A 19,750-nucleotide genomic window follows, 5' to 3' on the forward strand; every position below is an offset into this window, starting at 1 on the left:
GCCCACAATCCTTTGGGAGACACTATGCAGATCTTTCTGTAACCCATTGGTCTGTTCCCATCCCAGATCCTCTGTAATCCATTGGTCCCTTACTGATCCCCTGTATCCCTATAAAAACAAGCTCCCTGGGGCCCCTCCCAGAGAGGGTTCTCGTCCCTGGCTCCCCCCTTCGCCAGAGGGGACCCATAATAAAGCTACTTCCTGTGTGGAACCAGCCACAACGAGCCTTCTCGTCTCTCTCTCTGGTCTGGCTTGGCCTGGAGGCTGCCCTGCAGAGCTGAGCTGGAATCACGAGCTGATAATCACTAAAGAGCTGACAGCTTGTCCCGGGTTGGGTTTGTAACCAGGCGGAAACACCAATTTAGTGTAGTGGTTTGGGCTAAAATACTCATTACTGTTTATCTTCTGTGAGATAAGAATTAGGAGAAATGCAAAGCAGGCACCAACTTGAATGAATATAAAGAAGTTTATTAACAGACCTAAAAGAAGAAAAGAAAAAAAATTATACCACCTTTAGAACTCTCCTCCTCCCCCCACCTTCCTCCCTTCTCCCACTGACAATGTAAGGACAACCCTTAAGATGTTCAGTCTGTTTACCACTTCCATAATAACCTTGTTCAGTCCATTTAGAAAGAGAAGTCTCTTTTTGCTCATGCTATGAAAACAGTATCACACCGAGACAGCCACCCACTTCCAAATATTGTTCAGTCCATTCAGGAAGAGGAGTCTCTCTGCTCGCGATGTGAGTCCCTTCCCCCGACTTGCAGCTTTTCCCGCAACTGCTTTCGAGGGTCCACTCTTGAAGTTTATTGGGGTACAATTTTAAGGCTGAGCTGTTCAGAAACAAAAAAAACAGAGGCCCTTCTCCTTCCCTGGGAGCAAAGGGTCATCTTCATCTTTAAGACTATCTCTGGAGGCATCTCTAGGAATTGAGGTTTTTCTCCTTTCCTCTTTGGAGCAAAAGTCCTCATCTGGTTCATCTGGTTCATCTCTCTCTGTCCAAACTTCTCATGAAATTACAGCTGCGGCAGCATCTGCCTATTGCTTATGACTTGAACACTCCACCCCCCATATCTTCATGAAATTACAACGGGATACTCTGATATATCATAGCTTCACAACAGACTTTCAGCTTTAAGCATCTCCTCTCTCTCTTCCCTCAGGTTTTCAGCTCTTCACAGCAATAAAAGGGTTAATCTCACCTCGGCCTTGCAGCTGGAATGTGGCTTATCGCTGCTGGTCACCTGACCTCTGCCGGAGAGAGGTGCCGCTTTGCTGAATCTCGGCCGTAGTGGAGGGGGGGGGGTTCCGAGCCTCTCCGGCTGCCCACGGCAAGGCAGTGGGGGGGGTTCCATGGCTGGAACAGGCCCAAGGCTCCAGGCTGGCTGTGGCCCGGCCCGGCCTGGCCCAAGCAGGGCCTGGCCAGGCCTGCTGGCTCCCGCACGGGGCCTGCAGCCACCTGTCCCAGCGCCGGATACGAGAGAGAGCTTGGGGGGGGGAGTTTGTCTATTCTTAAGTGTTTATCACAGAGGCGGTCACAACTTTAAGTGGCTTAAAGAATTGTCCATATTCAAACTGGCCAGCTGATAGGTTCTATTAGGTCCCAGAGGAAGCTGTAAGCACCCCTTAGCAAGGATATCCCTTCCGGGACTATGCTTGCTAACCTATGACACAGCTTCTGCAAGGGCCCCTCTGCCAGCGGCTGAGAGGAAGACACCGGACCTCGGGAAGGCAATTCCTTTCAGGACCATCTCCCCGGACCGGTCATCTCTTCCTGGGTCAGAGCCGCTGACCCCCATCACCAGCTGTAATAACTGGCCCCTGAACAGCCTTGGACCCTGGACCCCCGGACCTGGCCTGAGCTGTGTCTTGAGCGCCAAGACAGAACCAGCCATCCGTGTGCTGCTCCTCTGAAGATAGGCCTACGTTTTAGCAGGCCTTTTGGACGGGGACAGTTCGAGACCCTCACCTCCCACCTAGGACTGAAGTCCCTGAGGATCGAACTGCCAGACCATCCCCCCAGCAGACCTTCCAGGAGCCAGCCCCACCAGAAAACGGGATTAGTAAGTTTAAATTTGGGGCTCTCCTCCTCTTGTGTGCAATTTTAAGTAATTTTGGGGAGTTTTTTTCTCTTTTTTCTGCTGAGGGAGGAACTAAGATGGGACATAGGCAAGCTAAACCCAGCCTTTCCCAATCCGAGAGAGACCTATACCCCTTTCTTCTGACCCTTCTCTTAAAATCTGACTTTAAATTCTGTAAAGGTATTCTTTCTAAGAAAAATCTTAAAACTTTCAGTAATTGGATATCTCTAAATTTCCCTGATGCTACCACAGATTCTGTTCTTTCTGATCCGTTCTGGGACAGAGTGGGGAACAAACTGTATTCCTCTCAAGCCTCGGGAAACCTCTCTGTTTCCAAATTCATTCCTTTATTACATTTACTGGTTAAAATGTGTCGTGCAAAAACCCTCCCTCAGCCAAACCCCTTCTCTGCCCTTCCCCCCTCCCACCCCCCCCTCCACCTCCAGCAACGGCCAGCCAGAGCGCGGACTCTGCCAGCCGCCCCGACCCTGGCCCGGCTGGGGCGCTGGCCACCTCACTTCCCTTCCCCAACCCCCTGTTCCCGGCGGTCCTCCCGTGCCCGGCCCCCCCCGCTCCCCCCCTCGGTTCCACTGCCACTCCCCAGGCAGCGCACGCGGCACCCATCCCAGACCCATCCCCCCTCCCCGGGATGGATGCCTCTGAGCCCCCCCCAGCCCAATCTCCCTGTGCCCCTGGTATCCCGCAACCCTCCCCGCACGACACCACCACACCCCCTCTCGCACCGGCCCGCAGTGCCTCGGAACCCCCCCACCCCACCGCGTCCCACCCCCCCGCGTCCCAACCTCCTGCCGCATCCCTGCCACACGCGGCCCTGCCCCCCCCCCCCCCACCCCAGCGCAGGGGCCCCATCCCAGCAAGTCACCCCGCCGCCGCTGCCCCTCCCTGCACCCACGCAGCAGGCATTGTACAACACGGGACCGGTCCCGCAGAGCCCCGCGCACGCACTGTGGGGCACGGAACAAGCATCACGACCCCCGCCAGCATCTGCCCCTCTCGCCGCTGGCGGGACCCAGCTATCCGCGGCACCGCCTCAGGCTATCGCCCATAGAATGGAATCTCCCTCCCCCCTTCCCCCACCGCAAATGGCCCTGACACCCTGGCAGGCGCCGGAACACCCACTCCCACCCCCCCAAGATGCATCTTGCACAATCCCTGCTGATGCTTCCCCTCTCCCTGCACCCCCCCTCCCCCTACCACGGGTTCTTGTGCAATCCCCTTCCCCCCCGCTGCTGCGCTAGAGCCTACTGCTCCCCCCCCCCCCCCCCCTTACAGCCCATGCCGACTCCACAGGGAATTGCGAAACCGGCACTACCTGCAACCCGACCTTCCCCCAAATGACCTGCTGCTGTATAACCTCTCCACCCCCATGCTGCCACAACAGACACCATTCCCATCCCTCAAACCATCCCCGACCCCCTGCCATTCCCGCCCTGGATAAAGGAAAGTAGGCATTTCAAAAACGCCACACTACACCCCCTGTATCCCAGCCCTGCCCTGCCACAGCTTATCCCTCCTGTTCAGATGACAGTAGCAGCAGCTCTGACTCTGAATCAGAGGACCGATGGGCACAGACATGCAGGGAAGCGAACCGGGAGGGGGATCGGGAGTTGGCTCAGAAAATTTCAGCCTTTTCAGTCATTATAGGGAAAGGGAGGAGGGGTGGTCCAACTACAAAAACATGGGAACCTATTCCATACAAAGAAGTCAAAGAGCTTTGCAAGGCAGCAAAAGAACATGGGAGAGGGTCACATTTCTTTAGAAACTTATTGGAAGCCACTTTCTCTGCCTATACATTAGTACCACATGATATTAAAAACATTATTTAACTGCATCCTTTCCCCTGCTGAATATATGTTATGGGAAAGGCATTGGAAGAGAGATTTAAAAACATTGTCTGATACTTATGCTAAAGATGCAAATCAGACAGATTGGAAAATAGAACAACTGGCTGGAGAAGGTGACCTCCCAAAACCCCTAGATCAAGCTACAACCTTACCTGAAGTAGCATTACAAGACATAGCTATTGCAGCTAAAACATCGCTGCTCCTTACTCCTGATGATTCTGTTCCTACACAATATTTCTCTAACATCAAACAGCAAATGAAAGCTTCATTCAGTTTGTTGATCATTTAAAAGCTAGCTTAGAGAAACAAATAGAGAGCCCGGAGGGACGAAAAGAACTGTTGGGTTAACTTGCCATGGTAAATGCTAACGAACAATGTAAGAATATCTTGAGGGCCCTACCCATGGACACAGAACCCACAATAGAACAAATGATAGAGAGCTGTACTAGACACACATCCACAGAGAACACAATGACCCAAGCAGTTGTAAAGGGCATCACAGAGGGAGTTTCTGGTGCATTTGCTGCAGCAGTCTCTAAGGAGAATGCCCGCTGTTTCTATTGTGGCGAACTTGGACACTTTATAAAGGACTGCCCACAAAGGTCACCCACCCAGAACCATCGTGCCGCCTACCAAAGGCACCAGAGACAGCAACAGCACCAGCAGCGTCCAAAAAACTTCTATCGGAGCGCGGTGTCGAGGCCCCGTGCCTAGACAACAAATCAAAGGCCATACTACCCTGCCCCAGCTGTGAACTCCACATCGGACCACTGAGAGCAGACAACTGGACCTCACCCGGCACCATCATCCCAGGCAATGCCAGAACACATGAGAAGGACCCAACACACGGAGCGCTACCGATGGGAACCAGGCGCCGGCTGATAACATCACTGCCATTTAACTTTGTTGACAAGGGTTTTTATCATATTCCCACAGGAAGGTATGGACCACAGAACAGCCCATTGGAAATTCTTATCCTAAGCGATACCATCCATGGTCCAGAACAAATCTTTGTATTACCAGAGATACAAACAGTGCACCCTGGACAAGAGATTCTTGTCCAGCTTTGCTGCACGGACACACCTTTCTTTCTCCCACAGGGAACACCGATTGCTCAAGCTTTTCTACTTCCACAGAACCGCCCAGAACAGATTCCTCTCAATCCAACAGCAATGTGGACAGAGATTGTGGGCTCAAACAAACCGACCATTGAGTGCAGCTTGTTCTGTAAAGGAGAGAGGCTCTACTGCCCAGGGATGCTGGACACCGGAGCAGATGTGACCCTCATCGCCCACTCCGAGTGGCCAGGGAATTGGGAACTGGAGCCAGTGGCAGGTATGATCTCCGGGATTGGTGGAGTTGCAGTATCCATGAGAAGCAAATGAAATGTTGTCATTGAAGGACCTGAGGGCAAGATAGCGACCACCCGACCATTCGTGGTAAGAGCCCCCATCACCCTATGGGGCAGACACCTTCTATCTCAGTGGGGTGCCACTCTTACCATTCCCAGCCAGGATTTCTGACTGGGGCCACCGAGGAACGGGCGCTACCATCTACTCCCCCGCTCACCTGGAAGACCGACAACCCAAAGTGGACAAGGCAGTGGCCCCTTGAAAAAGAAAAACTCAGCGCTCTGGAAGCCCTGGTGGAAGAGCAACTCGCCAAAGGTCATATCACCGAAACCACCAGCCCTTGGAATTCCCCTGCCTTTGTACTGAAAAAGCCCGGCAAAGACAAATGGAGACTACTCCATGACCTACGAAAGATCAATGAGGTCATTGAAGACATGGGCCCCCTCCAACCCGGCCTGCCATCACCATCGATGCTGCCTCGAGACTGGATGCTAGCCATCATAGACATTAAAGACTGTTTCTTTAACATCCCGCTCCATCCCCAGGACGCACCACGGTTCACCTTCTCCATCCCCTCTCTTAATGAACAAGCCCCACTCAGAAGATACCATTGGCTCGTCCTCCCACAAGGCATGAAGAACAGCCCGACCATCTGCCAGTGGTACGTCGCCCACATTCTGTCCCCCATCAGGAGCCTGTTCCCAGAAGCAATCATTTACCACTATATGGATGACATACTAATCTGTGCATCAGAAAAAACTTACTTGGACAGAACTCTTAAAAAGACAATTGAAGCCATAGAAGAAGCAGGGTTCAAGATTCGGGAGGACAAAGTGAAGCACTCCAGCCCATGGACTTACCTTGGCCTCCAGATCCGTGAGAGAACCCTTGTACCCCAGCAACTAGCCATCAAAGAGGACCCCAAAACCCTAAGAGACTTACACAGCCTATGCGGATCCATAAATTGGATACGCCCCCTACTGGGAGTCACAACAGACGACCTCACTCCCCTCTTCAACCTCCTCTGTGGCAGTGGAGACTTGGACTCTCCATGCGCCCTCACACCTGAAGCCTGAGATACCATCACCAAAGTCCAGGAAGCCCTGTCTTCACGCCAAGCCCATCGCGTTGAACCCAACCTGCCTCTCCAATTTGCAGTTTTGGGTAAGGCTCCCTGTTTACATGGACTGATCTTCCAATGGGACCCTCAACTCAGAGACCCTTTGCTGATACTTGAATGGGTCTTCACAAGCCATCAACCTACAAAGACATTAACCACCTTCCAAGAAGTAATGGCACATTTAATAAAAAAAGCCAGAACTCGTCTCCGCTCCCTTGCAGGGTGTGAGTTCACATGCATATACTTGCCATTGACCACTGGAGATCTGAAGCAGTTGCTCCAGACCAATGAGAGCCTCCAGTTCGCCCTAGATAGCTACACAGGCCAAATTTCCATTCACATGCCAAAACATAGACTTTTCTACCGTGATGCAGCTTTTAAATTGATTCCAAAATTAATCCAAAGTAGAAAACCTCTTAAAGCTCTGACCATCTTTACCGATGGATGTGGCTTGTCCCATCGGTCTGTCATGACCTGGAGGCATCCCAATACCCAAAAATGGGAATCTGATATCCAAATAGTAGAGGGATCTCCACAGATTGCTGAGTTAGCAGCTGTTGTCAGAGCCTTTGAGAAGTTTAAAGGCGAACCTTTTAATTTGGTCCCAGATTCCGCTTATGTCGCTGGCATAGCTATGAGGGCCGAACATGCTTTTCTCAAAGAGGTCTCAAATCAAAAATTATACCAATTGGTTTCCACATTAATTCATTTAATCTCCCACAGAAAACAGCCTTACTACATTATGCATGTGAGGTCACACACTGACCTCCCTGGTCCCATTGCCGAAGGGAACAGGAGAGCAGATGCACTGGCCATGCCAGCAGAGACTGCAAACATCCCTGACATCTTTGCCCAGGCGAAGTTGTCACATGCATTTTTTCACCAAAACATTCCTGCCCTTGTCAGAATGTTCAAGCTTTCAAAAGATCAAGCAAAAGCTATCATCGCAAAATGCCTGAACTGCCAGAACTACCAAATACCACCTATGGGTACCGGAGTCAACCCCTGCAGTCTGAACAGCTGCCAATTGTGGCAAACTGATGTAACCCACTTCCCATCCTTTGGGAGATCCAAATATGTGCACGTATCAGTTGACACATTTTCTGGGGCAGTGTTTGCGTCAGCCCATGCAGGAGAAAATGCCGTCCACGTCATCAAGCATTTTCTCCTTGCCTTTGCCACCCTGGGAGTCCCTGAAGAAATCAAAACAGATAATGGGCCTGCCTACACCTCCCGTAAGTTAAAAGATTTCTTCAACCAATGGGGAATAAAACACAAGACAGGCATACCTAGCAATCCCACAGGACAATCCATAGTAGAAAGGACCCACCAAACCCTCAAAAGAGTCCTCAACCAGCAACGGAGAGAAACAGAAATCTTGTCTCCTGTTGAAAGACTCTGTAAGGGTCTCTATGTCATTAACTTCCTAAATGGTACCTCATCAGTGCCTGACCCCCCAGTACTCCGCCACTTCTCAAACTCAACCCATGCTAAGCTCACGGAGAAGCCACCAGTGCTGATAACGGACCCTGAATCATACCAGGTCTCTGGGCCTTTCCAATTGATTACCTGGGGGAGAGGCTACACCTGTGTCCAGCTACCATCTGGCCCGAAGTGGTTCCCAGGAAAAAGTATAAAACCATACTTAGGCCCTACAAACACTGCTACCACAAACACCAAGAACTCTCCTGAGTCAAATACAGGACCTCCCCAAAACCAGACCAGCTCTGCATGGAGACGAAAATGTCGCCGGATGCCCACCAACCAAGAAAAAGATCGTCCCACCACACGGCAGCAGACGAAACAGAAAGCTGAACAAGAAGATACAGCAAAAAGTCAAGCCGTAGGCCAGACACAGCCTGAAAAACTGATCCTTAGTTTATATGTTATCACCCCTTTTTTACCCCAAAATATCCCCTTCCCTCAACCCTTGTCAAACCTCCCTAAACCCCAAAACCTCCCCTCCCACCACAAAGCTAACAGATCTCGCTTCTATTCCCTCTCAGAAGCCCCATCCCTGCCCAAAGATGAAATGTATCTACATTGATGCTGTCCTCACCGCTGCCTCGATGACCTAAAAGTAGATAATGACCTTTTTGAACGATGGGGAATAACAGGATGGATTGCATCTTTGATTAAGGGAGCTTTGTGGGTATTCATTGTAATTATTACTGTGTTACTTATGTTCTCTTGCCTCCTACTTTGCTGCAGAAAGGCTGCTGGGAATGCCTTTTTAATAAATACAGAAGGGGGAGTTGTGGGGTATGCCCAGCAATCTCCCAGCAGGACTCCCTGGAAAGGCAACCACTTTGGTCACGGCGAGGAAAGGCAGGCCCACAGTCCTTTGGGAGACACTATGCAGATCTTTCTGTAACCCATTGGTCTGTTCCCATCCCAGATCCTCTGTAATCCATTGGTCCCTTACTGATCCCCTGTATCCCTATAAAAACAAGCTCCCTGGGGCCCCTCCCAGAGAGGGTTCTCGTCCCTGGCTCCCCCCTTCGCCAGAGGGGACCCATAATAAAGCTACTTCCTGTGTGGAACCAGCCACAACGAGCCTTCTCGTCTCTCTCTCTGGTCTGGCTTGGCCTGGAGGCTGCCCTGCAGAGCTGAGCTGGAATCACGAGCTGATAATCACTAAAGAGCAGACAGCTTCTGCATGGGCCCTCCTGCCAGCAGCTGAGGGAAGACACCGGACCTCGGGAAGGCGATTCCTTTCAGGACCATCTCCCCAGACCGGTCACCTCTTCCTGGGTCAAAGCTGCTGACCCCCATCACCAGCTGTAATAAGAAAGATCTCAAAATTGAAAGAAAGGGAGAACTTAGAAGGTGTTGTTCTGCATGTTCCATAGGACAAAAATATCTAAAATATAAAGAGAATAAGAAAAAGATGGAGAATTTAGTTGCTCCTTTTGAGTCATAAGAAGAGGGAGGACAGGGAAGGCATTGGAAATCCCCAGTAAATACTGTGCAGGAAACTGTGCCTTTGAATCCCCCTTCTTCTCCGGAACTTGAAAGAGGAAGAACTCGCACTATAGAACCAAAAGCAGAAAGGAAGTTGTGGTATCATCACCCTTCAGCATTCCCCCCCTTCGGACCTGTTCGCAATAGGTGGGAGGCAAATCAGCAACTTTTTGGGAGATGGTCATTCAGGCACCATTACAGGAGGCAGCAGGACCTATAGGTCCCATGAAAATCAAGGTACACCTCTCATTAGCTAATTTAGAAACATGGAAATCTGTAGCTAGACAATACTGGGATAATCCATCAGGAATAACCAAAAGATTCAGGGCATTTGTTAAACCCCTGGACTCAGACTGGGAGGATATAGATCTAATGCTAGACGCTCTAACAGACACAGAGAAAGAGCTAGTATTTAAAACTGCATGAAATTGTGGAAAACCTAGGCTACGGGCAAGAGAAAATATAGAAGAGGCATGTCCTCTCACAAAACTTCCTTGGGACTATAATAATTCTAGTCACTATCAACTCCTGCAGAGGTATCAGGAATGGGTTCATTTTGGGCTGGAAAATGATATCCCTAAGGCTGTAAATTGGAATGCACTATATGAAGTAAAACAAGGGCCTCTTGAAACCCCAAGTGAATTTTTTGGACCGATTGCAGGAAATGTGCAAATATAGTACTCTAGACCCATCAGATGATTATGGCAAAAACCAACTCATTTCCCTTTTGCTGGGCCAATCCTCTAATGATACTAGACAGAAACTACAAAAATTAAAAACAGAAGACCAAAGGAGTATAAAAAAACTGCAAGAAGAAGCATGGTGAGTTTATAGAAATCGTAATCGAGTACAGCATAAGCAGCTGGAGAAAATAATCACTAATACTACTGTTGCAGTGATGCCATGAAGATTTTTTGCCTTTTCTTTTGTGTCGGTTTGGCCAAATTTAGAAATATATCCTCTGAGAGAAGGCAGGTTACAAACCACCCCTCTCCCCACCAGGTTTGGGAAAAAAACCTTTTTCCTCAAAGGAAAGTGAAAGAGATAAAAACTATTTATTTAACAAATACACAGGAAAAAAAATACTAATGCTGAATAACGAAACCTCTCGCTGTAGAGAGAAAACCTGGGAAAATTTCAGAGTCCTCCCGTAGTCTCTCTCTCTCCCCTCCTTGGAGCTGGGATGGGGTGGTGGGCCCACCTCCAGGGCCAAGGCCTCAGTGGAAATTCCTCAAGATGTATTCTGATGTCGAAACAGTACAGCAGAGAAAAAAAATAGGGAAAAAATGAAGTCCCAGGAAAACAAAAGTTCAACTCTGTCTCTCTCTCTGGAGAAAAAGAAAGCCGAAAACTGGCTGGAAAGCAAGCAAGCTGGGTGTTTCCCTTCACTCTCGCTCTCCTGTCGCAGTTGAACGCAGAGAGCTGTCTCTATCTCTGTGTGACCTTGAACAAGCTGCAAACTGCTTTGAAGTTTTGCTCAGTTTTTCCTCCCCCCTCTCAGGCTCAGTTTAAAGGCATAGAAAGGCACAAAATTAATTTCTGAGCATAGAACAGTGATATGGGATATACATCATAAAGTCACCCCAAGACATCTTTTATACCCCTGTTATACTTTTTTATAACTTCTGTATTCTTAGGGCTTTTTTGTAGGAACCCAGAGTGCCGAGAATATTTCTCTGCCTGTTTTGAAGGGTTTTTACCCCCCTGAACAACATTGTTTTAACCTCCAACCTTGGAAAAAACTGCCTACGATCAGACAAGAACTAGAAAACACAGTGGTGTGAATTAGGTGATAGACTACTATGTAAGATTATCACAGGGTGAAAAATTTAGAGGTTTTGGACTTCTCTTTGTAATAAATAGATAAGAGTAAAAAATATCAAAATGGAGGATTGTTGTTGTTCTCCAAACCTTCTTCTTCTTCTTCTTCTACTACTCCATATTCTGCAGTAAAAGTAATTTGGGATGATTGGACAAAGAATTCCGCAGTTCCTGGCCGTGTTACTGAATAATTGGTAGGAAAGTGAAAATAATATACGCTTCTAGTAACCATTGGTTAAATTATCTTTAAAAGGCTGTGTAAATCTTGATAAACACACACTTCTCTCCTTCTTTCGCTGATAAACACACACTTCTCTCCTTCTTTCGCTGTTCTATGTTATGCCTGGGTCATGCTAGTGACTGTTTCTCTGATAAGACTTAATAAATAACTATCTGGCAGCAGTGAAACTCCAGGAAAGTCTCTGTTTGTTTCTTGAACTCCTTGCAAGGACTTTTAAAACTCCCTCTCCCATCAGGAGAGATTTGATTTATGGCACGGTTCAGTGTCACTTTTTGCCTACATTCTTGGACTTGTTTGTTCAGCTAGAAGACTAAACATTTTAGAAGCTTCGTAGGTAGAGGATAGTGTGACCCAGACCCCAAGGTCCTCTCCAGAACACATTCTGTAAACTAAGATAGGACCATCCAGGAAAAGGTTCCTTGGGGAGGGGGGCTCATTGAAGCCTCTCACTGGGGAATTTTTGATAGATATGCTAATTAGTAAGATCTGTTATACCAGATCTTTTGGGGGTGTGCATTGCGGTGTGCATTTCGGTGCATTCGACCTGGTCGTAGTGTACCTAAGGATCCTTAAAATAAATACCAAGGTAAAATCCCTTTTTCCCTTCTAACCATGTTTGACTCTTGATTTTAAAACCAGGAAAAGGCATCAGTTGCTGGCGACCACGAAGGGACCCTAAAGACCTTGAAACTCGCAGTCTTGGGTTGGAACACATTTTGCTTTGTCCCTCTGTAGCGGTTTCAGTTTGTAACCGGGCGGAAACACCAATTTAGTGAAGCGGTTTGGTCCAAAATACTCATTATTATTTACCTTCTGTGAGATAAGAATTAGGAGAAAAGCAAAGCAGGCACAAAACTTAAAAGAATATAAAGAAGTTTATTAACAGACCTAAAAGAAGGAAAAAAAAATAAAATCATACCACACCTTCAGAACACTTCTTCTCCTCCCCCCCACCTTCCTCCCTTCTCCCACTGACAATGCAAAAAGACAACCCTTGAGATGTTCAGTCTATTTACCACTTCCATAATAACCTTGTTCAGTTCACTTAGGGAGAGGACTCTCTTGCTCATACTATGGAGACATTATCACGAGACAGCTGCCCTGGTTGGTTCTCTGCTCGCATCATGTGGGAGTCCCTTCCCATGACTTGCAGCTTTTCCCACAACTGCTTTCGAGGGTCCAATCTTGAGCTACTGGGGTACAATTTTAAGGTTGAGCCATTCAGAAACAAAAGTTCTCTTCACCCCTCTCTGGGAGCATTTCCATCTCTGAGAATAGAGGCCCTCCTTTCCTCGGAGAAAAAATAAGCATCTTCATCTCTAAGACTATCTCTGGGAGTATATCTAGGAACAGAGGCCTTCTCCTGCCAATTGGAGCAAGAGTCCTCATCGCTTCCATCTCTCCCTGTTAAAATTTCTCTTCAAATCACAGCTGCTTCAGCATTTGTTTATTCCAGCACAGGTGCTTTTGCTCACAAGTACAGTTTGAACGCTCCACCCCCCATGCCTTCATGAAATTACAACGGGTACTCTGATATATCATAGCTTCACAACAGACTTTCAGCTTTAAGCATCTCCTCTTTCTCTTCCCTCAGGTTTTCAGCTCTTCACAGCACTAAAAGGGTTAATCTCACCCAGGCCTTACAGCTGAAATTTCGCTTATCGCTGTTGGTCACATGACCTCTGCCGGACAGCAGGGCAGCTTCAGCTGAATTCTTCGGCCGCACTGGAGAAGCCGTCTGCATGTAGCAGGGCTGGGGGGGGGGGGGGGGGGGGGGGCGCGGGTAGAACAGGGCCGCACGGCTCCAGGATGGCTGTGGCCCGGCCTGGCCTGGCCCGAGCAGGGCCTGGGCGGGGCCCGCTGGGCCCCATACGGGCCCTGCAGCTACATGTCCCAGCATTGGAAACAAGACAGAGCTCCCGGGGGTTTGTCCATTCTTAAATGTGGACCACAGAGGTAGTCAAAATTTTAAGTGGCTTAAAAAATTGTCCATATTCAAACTAGCCAGCTGATAGGTTCTGTCAGGTCATAGAGGAGCTGTAAGCACCCCTTTGCAAGAACATCACTTCCGGGACTATGCTAGCTAACCCATGACACCCTCTCTCTCTTCCGGCAAATTACAGAGGGGCCGGAGCGACGATGCAGGACTGTGACCAGGACTTTAGGACCCAGCACAGAAAGGCAGAAGCACAGAAAGGAAGGTGAGTTAAAAGGGGACCAATATTATTGATATTGTGCTAGCACTAGGGAAGGAGATCTCCGAGGGAGGTGGAAAGGTTGGGGGCAGAGAAGCCCATGAAAGGGGAAAGCTTAAACCTTTCCCCTGCAAACTGTGGAAAGGAGGGGACGCCCTCCATGGAGTCTACAAGAGCCAAGAGGCTGCAGGAGTGGTGTTACAGTGAGGATACTGTAACACGCCTATATCAAACCAGGAGTCCCGTGGAAAAGAAATATATATACAGACGGATTCTTGCTAGATGTTTCAGAGATGTTTATTTCCCCAGCCGCATGGCCGGGCTCTGCCGAGGAACTGCTACTGTCAGGACCCGAGGTCCTTTTGCCCGCGCAGGAAACACAAACCAACCAATGGGGAACGAGGCTGACCAGGGGCAGGGAAACCCCGTGCCTCCCTCAGGGCTTCCAGGGCTACATGGCGGGGGAGGGACCCCAACATCTCACCCGTTTTATTTTAATAAAAGGAGAATGAAGACAACTGGATAAACATAACAAGAACAGTTTCAAAACAAAACAAGCCACCCTCCTCAGTCTTTAAATGTCCAAACAGATTCTCTGGAACATCCTACGGCTGACAGAAGGGAGACAGAACTCTCTGGACATGCCTGTGGGGAAACTGAGGCAGGAGAGGGTTCAATCTCTTCCCTCCCCCTTTTCATCCCCCACTTGGCATTGGAAAGGGATTTTTGGGGAAACAATTGGCAAAGGCAGGGTTTTGTATAAGGAAGCCATGGATGAAAAAACGGATTGGGAATACGCTGGGGGTAATAAGACATAGGGTAAAAGGGAAAGGTGGGATTAGGAAAGGGAGACTGCAGGGGGGGGTTTACAATGGAGATATTGTCTAACATGACTACGATTTTTTGCATATATACTGCCTTTTACAGGAACACCATCAGGCCCAGTGACCTGCGATGCTTGTAACCCTTTTCTACCTTGTATGATTTTGAATTCCACCACCTCTCCATCTCCCAAGCTTGGGATGCATTTTTCAGGGTTATTCTTTTTAATAGCAGTTCTATGCACGAATATGTCTTGCTGGTTATCACATCTTGTTATAAAACCATAATTTTGTTTAACATTATGCCATTTCACTATCCCTAAGATCTTAGCTACTATGGTCTTTTCCTTTTTCCGAGTGGCTGCTGTTTTCTGTCTCGCTGTGTCTTTGCTCTCTCTTTCGGTCTCTTCCGTGTTGGAATTGTCGGCGCTGCTGGTTCCTGCACGCTTTTCCCAGGGTCGCGTTTGGGGCAGGGCGGGCTGGGCCGGGCCGCACCGCTCCGTTCTCCGTGCGTCGCCTCCTCTGCTCTCAGCTGCGTTGCCACTGCCAGGGGCTGTGCCCACATCTCGGCTGGGCCCCCGAGCCCCCCCATGCCCTGCTCCAGCGCGCGTTCCGGCTGGGCACGGCTCCACTCCAGTGCCGCCAACCACCGCCTACGCGCCGCCCCTCTCCTTCGGGCGCTCACGGGGCTCGCTCCACCACACGCTGCGTGGGGCCGGGCGGGCACTGCTGGGTCACACCGCTCCTGCCGCACCTCGCTCTGCCACCGACACTGAGGCTCGCGTGGCTCCGCCCGCGCGCGGGAGCTGTCTCGCTGCTGCTCGCAGAGCGCTCGGTGCATGTGGCTGGGGTCGCACGGTCACTGAGCCACGCTTCCCTTCACCAGGACACAGCTGACATTGCTCAACAGTCTCAGTAATTAAATAATATTCACAAAAATATTCTTCCATCGGCATATATTTTGACTCAAATATTAACTGGGTCCAAACGGTGTTCTAAAAGCCCATGGTAAGAATTAAATCCCAAGAAACATAGAAAAAGTTCTTAAACAACCATGCCAGGAAGTGTTTCAGTTCTTTCTGAGCTTGAATCAAGCTAAAATTTACAAATCGTTGTTCAAGAATCATTTTAAGTTTAAGTTTAAATGTCCATATGCGGCTCTGAAAGCCAAGAGTCTTCCCACGGTTCCTCCATAGTTTAGATATGGAATAGCAAAACAAAACCAAGAAGAGGAATCCAAAGTTTCCAGGGTTTACTCACACAAATCAGTCGCTTAGGTATCGGGGATCGTTCTGCTCACAATTCTCCCACCATTATGTTACAGTGGGGATTACTGTATCACGCCTATATCAAACCAGGAGTCCCGTGGAAAAGAAACATATACATGGATGGATTCTTGATAGATGTTTCAGAGATGTTTATTTCCCCAGCCGCATGGCTGGGCTCTGCCGAGGAACTGCTACTGTCAGGACCCGAGGTCCTTTTGCCCGCGCAGGAAACACAAACCAACCAATGGGGAACGAGGCTGACCAGGGGCAGGGAAACCCCGTGCCTCCCTCAGGGCTCCCAGGGCTACATGGCGGGGGAGGGACCCCGACAGAGTGGCTCAGAAGCTTGAGAAGTTGGCTGGTTGGTTGGTTGGTTCGTTGCTGGGGACATCGGGAGGCTGTGGGTTTGAATGCTGTTGAGACTAGATTTTCGTGGCTGCACATTTACTGTTTGCTAAAACTAGTTGCTTTTTAGTGCTGTTTTAAAGTGTTTGTGTAGTAAGCTAGATAAACTGCCTGGGAAGTCGGAATTCTGAGGCCAGATTGCAGGCTGAGTTCCGGAGTAAAAGCTTTCCTCTGGCAGAGTTTTTCTGTCTGTGAGCAAACATGGGTGGTGTTTTTTCAGATGAAAATGAGAAAATCCCTCCTAACAGCCCATTAGAGTTGATAATAAAACACTGGAAATGGCTGACAGGGAGAAAAACTACTTTGGACACCCGAGAATTGATCAGACTGTCCACACGAGTTTGGCCAACTTTAAAATTAAGTCAAGGAAGTTGGCCTCTCTTTGGTAGCTTGGAAAATGATATCATTATTGACCTGATGGTAGAAGTGAGATCATTACGTAGGTTTGATGAACTAAGATATGCAGAACTTTTTACTATGTATCTGAACAGGGAAGAAGCATATGTAGTAGAGAGATGTAATATGGAAATTACTTTAAGAAAGAGGAGGGGAGGGAAAAAGCTGCAGCAAGCTAGCTCACATACGAATATGGACAGAGAAATCGAGATGACAGATCTAGATATGGTGGCACCAGCTTTGCGCGATGGGGGGGTCTCCCCCCCCATTCAACCACCAGGGCAGCCCGCACAGGTGGGGGTGGGGGCGGGGGTGGAGGGGCGGTGGCTCCGCCGGCAGCACTGCTGCCTCCAAAGCCGCTGCCACCGCCGCCTCTGCCACAGTCCGAGCAGGGGCGGGGGAGGGAGTGAGCAGCCAACTCCAAGCCAGAGGAGCGGCGTGGAGCCTCCCCCCCGCCAGTCTCGTCAGGGGCGAAGGGCAGGCATGGAGGCGGGAGAGAGGCAGGCATGCCACCACCCCCTGACCGCCCCAGAGGCGGAGAAGGGGCGGTCTGGCTGCCGCCCCCTGACTTTTCCAGAGGCGGGCACAGGGGAGGGGAAGGGGCGGGCTGGCCGCCTCTCCCCAAGCTTCCCGAACACGGAAGTGAAGGCAGAAATGGGCACGGGCGGTTCCGAGTACCTACCTCAGTGCAGCGAACTGCAAGTTTCCGAACTAGAGACAGGAGGAGCCGGTCGCTCTCCCCACCCTGTGGAGCAGTCAACGTTCAAGCTGAGGGCAGACGGGATGGCCCTGACCCAGGCGGCTCTTGCGGAGCGAGGGACGGAAGAAGCTGCTTGCAGCCCCTGCTTCCTGTCATGGTTTAGCATAGTTTGGGTTTTTAGTAAAAAGGGCTTCAGCCATGGAAGTGATTCTCTTGCAAAGAGGTGCTTACAGCTTCCTCTATGACCCGACCGAACCAATCAACTGGCTAGTGTGTATATTGGCAACTTTTTAAAGCCACTTAAGAAGCTTGACACGCCTCTGTGATCCACATTTAAGAATGAAAAACCCCGGAAAGCTCTCTTGCTTCCGGCTTTTGGACAGGTAACTGGGGGGCCCGCGTGGCCCAGTGGGGCCGGGCCGGGCCTTGCTCAGCGTGGCATGGCCGGGCCGGCTGTGGTGCGGCTTGGCTGAAGATCTCAGCGGCTTCTGCTCGGTGTTCCCGGCGCAGCCCCTCAGTGCGGGCCGGCCCTCCGGCAGCCCTGCTCCATGTAGGCGGCCTGGCGGCACGGCTCAGCCAGGCTGGCTTTTTCCCCCCAGTGCGGCCAAAAATTCATCTGAGGCAGCTGCCCGGCAAAGATCATGTGACCAACAGCGAGAGGTGAATTCCAGCTGCAAGGCCCAGGTGAGATTAACCCTTTTAGTGCTATAAGATTCCTCCAGAGCAGATGAAGCCTGCAGACATCAATCCTCTCCCAAGTCAAAGGAAAGGGAATAGTGAAGGCACATGAAGAAAACACCATAAAGATACCAAAGTCAGTGAAGAAGGAAGAGCTGAAACCCTGAGGGAGGAGAAGGAGGAGATGCTTCAAGCTTAGAAGCTGAAATTCTGTTGTAAAGCTATGGTGATGGACTATGATATATCAGAGTACCCATTGTAATTTCATGAAAGCAGGGTGGGTGGAGCGTTCAAACTGCAATTGTGAGCAAAAGTACCTGTGCTGAAACAAGCAAATGTTGAAGTAGCTGTGATTTGATGATAAGTGTCTTGGGGTGACCTTATGATGTGTATCCCATATCGCTGCCTATGCCCAGAAATTAATTTTTGTGCCTTTCTATGCCTCTAAACTGAGCCTAAGAGGGGGAAGGAAAAAACTGAGCAGAACTTTTTCAGGGCAGTTTGCAGCTTGTTCAAGGTCACACAGAGATAGCAGGGGGTTTTTTTCCCAGCTGCGGCAGGGGAGCGAGGAAGCACCTGGCTTGCTGCTTTCCAGTCAGCTTTTGGCCAGTTGTTTCAGTTTCTTGTTCTCCGGAGAGAGAGACCGAGAGTTGGACTTTGCTTTTCCTTCTCTGGAATTCTGGATTTTCTCCCTTTTCTACTGGACTGCTTTCAACCTCAGAGCACATCGTGAGGGCTTTCCATCGGGCATAGAGGGCCTGGCCCTGGCCCAAGCCCCAGCTCCGAGGAGACCAAAGGGAGGACTCTTAACACTTTCCCAGGTTTTTCCTCCACAGCGAAACATTTTATTATTTAGCCTTATTTTCCTTTTCCCGTGTGTTTGGTAAATAAATAGTTTTATCTCCTTCACTTTCCTTCGAGGAAAATTTATTTTTTCCCGAACGTGGGGGAGAAGGGGTGGTTGTGCCTTCTCTCAGAGGATATAATATTTCTAAATTTGGCCAAAACCGGAACATAAGCTTGAACAGAGAGATGAAAGTGATGAAGACCCTTGCTCCCAGGGGAGGAAGAGGGCCTCTGTTCCTGGAGATGAAGATGCTCCCAGAGATAGGTGAAGAGAACCTTTGTTTCTGAACAGCTCATCCTTAAAATGGTACCCCAGTAGCTCAAGATTGGACCCTCGAAAGCAGTTGCGGGGAAAGATGTAAGTCGAGGGAAGGGACTTTCACATGTGAGCAGAGAACCATCCTGGGTGGCTGTCTTGCTGTGACATTGAAGCCATGAGAGAACTGTTCCTTGTGGAGATGTCTCCATAGCATGAGCAAGAGAGACTCCTCTCCCTAAGTGAACTGAAAAAGATTATTATAGAGGTGGTAAACTGACTGAAAATCTCAAGGGTTGTCTTTTTACATTGTCAGTGGGAGAAGGAGAAAGGTGGGGGGGAGGAAAGTGTTCTGAAGGTTTAGTCTGACTTTTTTCCTTTCTTTTAGGTCTGTTAATAAACTTCTTTATATTCTTTTAAGTTTTGTGCCTGCTTTGCTTTCTCCTAATTCTTATCTCACAGAAGAAAAATAAGCAAGTAATGGGTATTTTGAACCAAACCACTACACCTCCCTACCCCTCCACTGCCGCAAAAAGCGAGACAGTCTCAGATCAACATTTGGCTGGAACAATCTTTAATACCAATGAAGCAATTTCAATCAAAAGCAAATGGGATGATTCTGATACAGATGGTTCCCACGGGGAGGGTAGTAGAAGAAGGGGCAGGATAGCCTGAGAAGCTATGAAAGCAGTCAGTCCCGTCGCTAAACATACAAGGTCCAAAACAGATAAACGGGGGAAG

General features: G+C 49.4%; 1 long non-coding RNA gene across 1 annotated transcript; it reads left to right on the top strand.

The window, feature by feature from the left end:
- The first annotated feature begins 470 nt into the window (after window positions 1-470).
- Window positions 471-16,822, top strand: LOC138102826 (uncharacterized). Its single transcript, XR_011147565.1, has 3 exons — window positions 471-2,063; window positions 13,568-13,645; window positions 14,567-16,822. It is a non-coding gene; the product is annotated as an uncharacterized lncRNA (long non-coding RNA).
- Window positions 16,823-19,750: the final 2,928 nt, after the last annotated feature.

The sequence above is a fragment of the Aphelocoma coerulescens genome (genome assembly GCF_041296385.1).
Source record: "Aphelocoma coerulescens isolate FSJ_1873_10779 chromosome W unlocalized genomic scaffold, UR_Acoe_1.0 ChrW_unloc_scaf_2, whole genome shotgun sequence".
In the NCBI taxonomy this organism is placed as follows: Eukaryota; Metazoa; Chordata; class Aves; order Passeriformes; family Corvidae; genus Aphelocoma; species Aphelocoma coerulescens.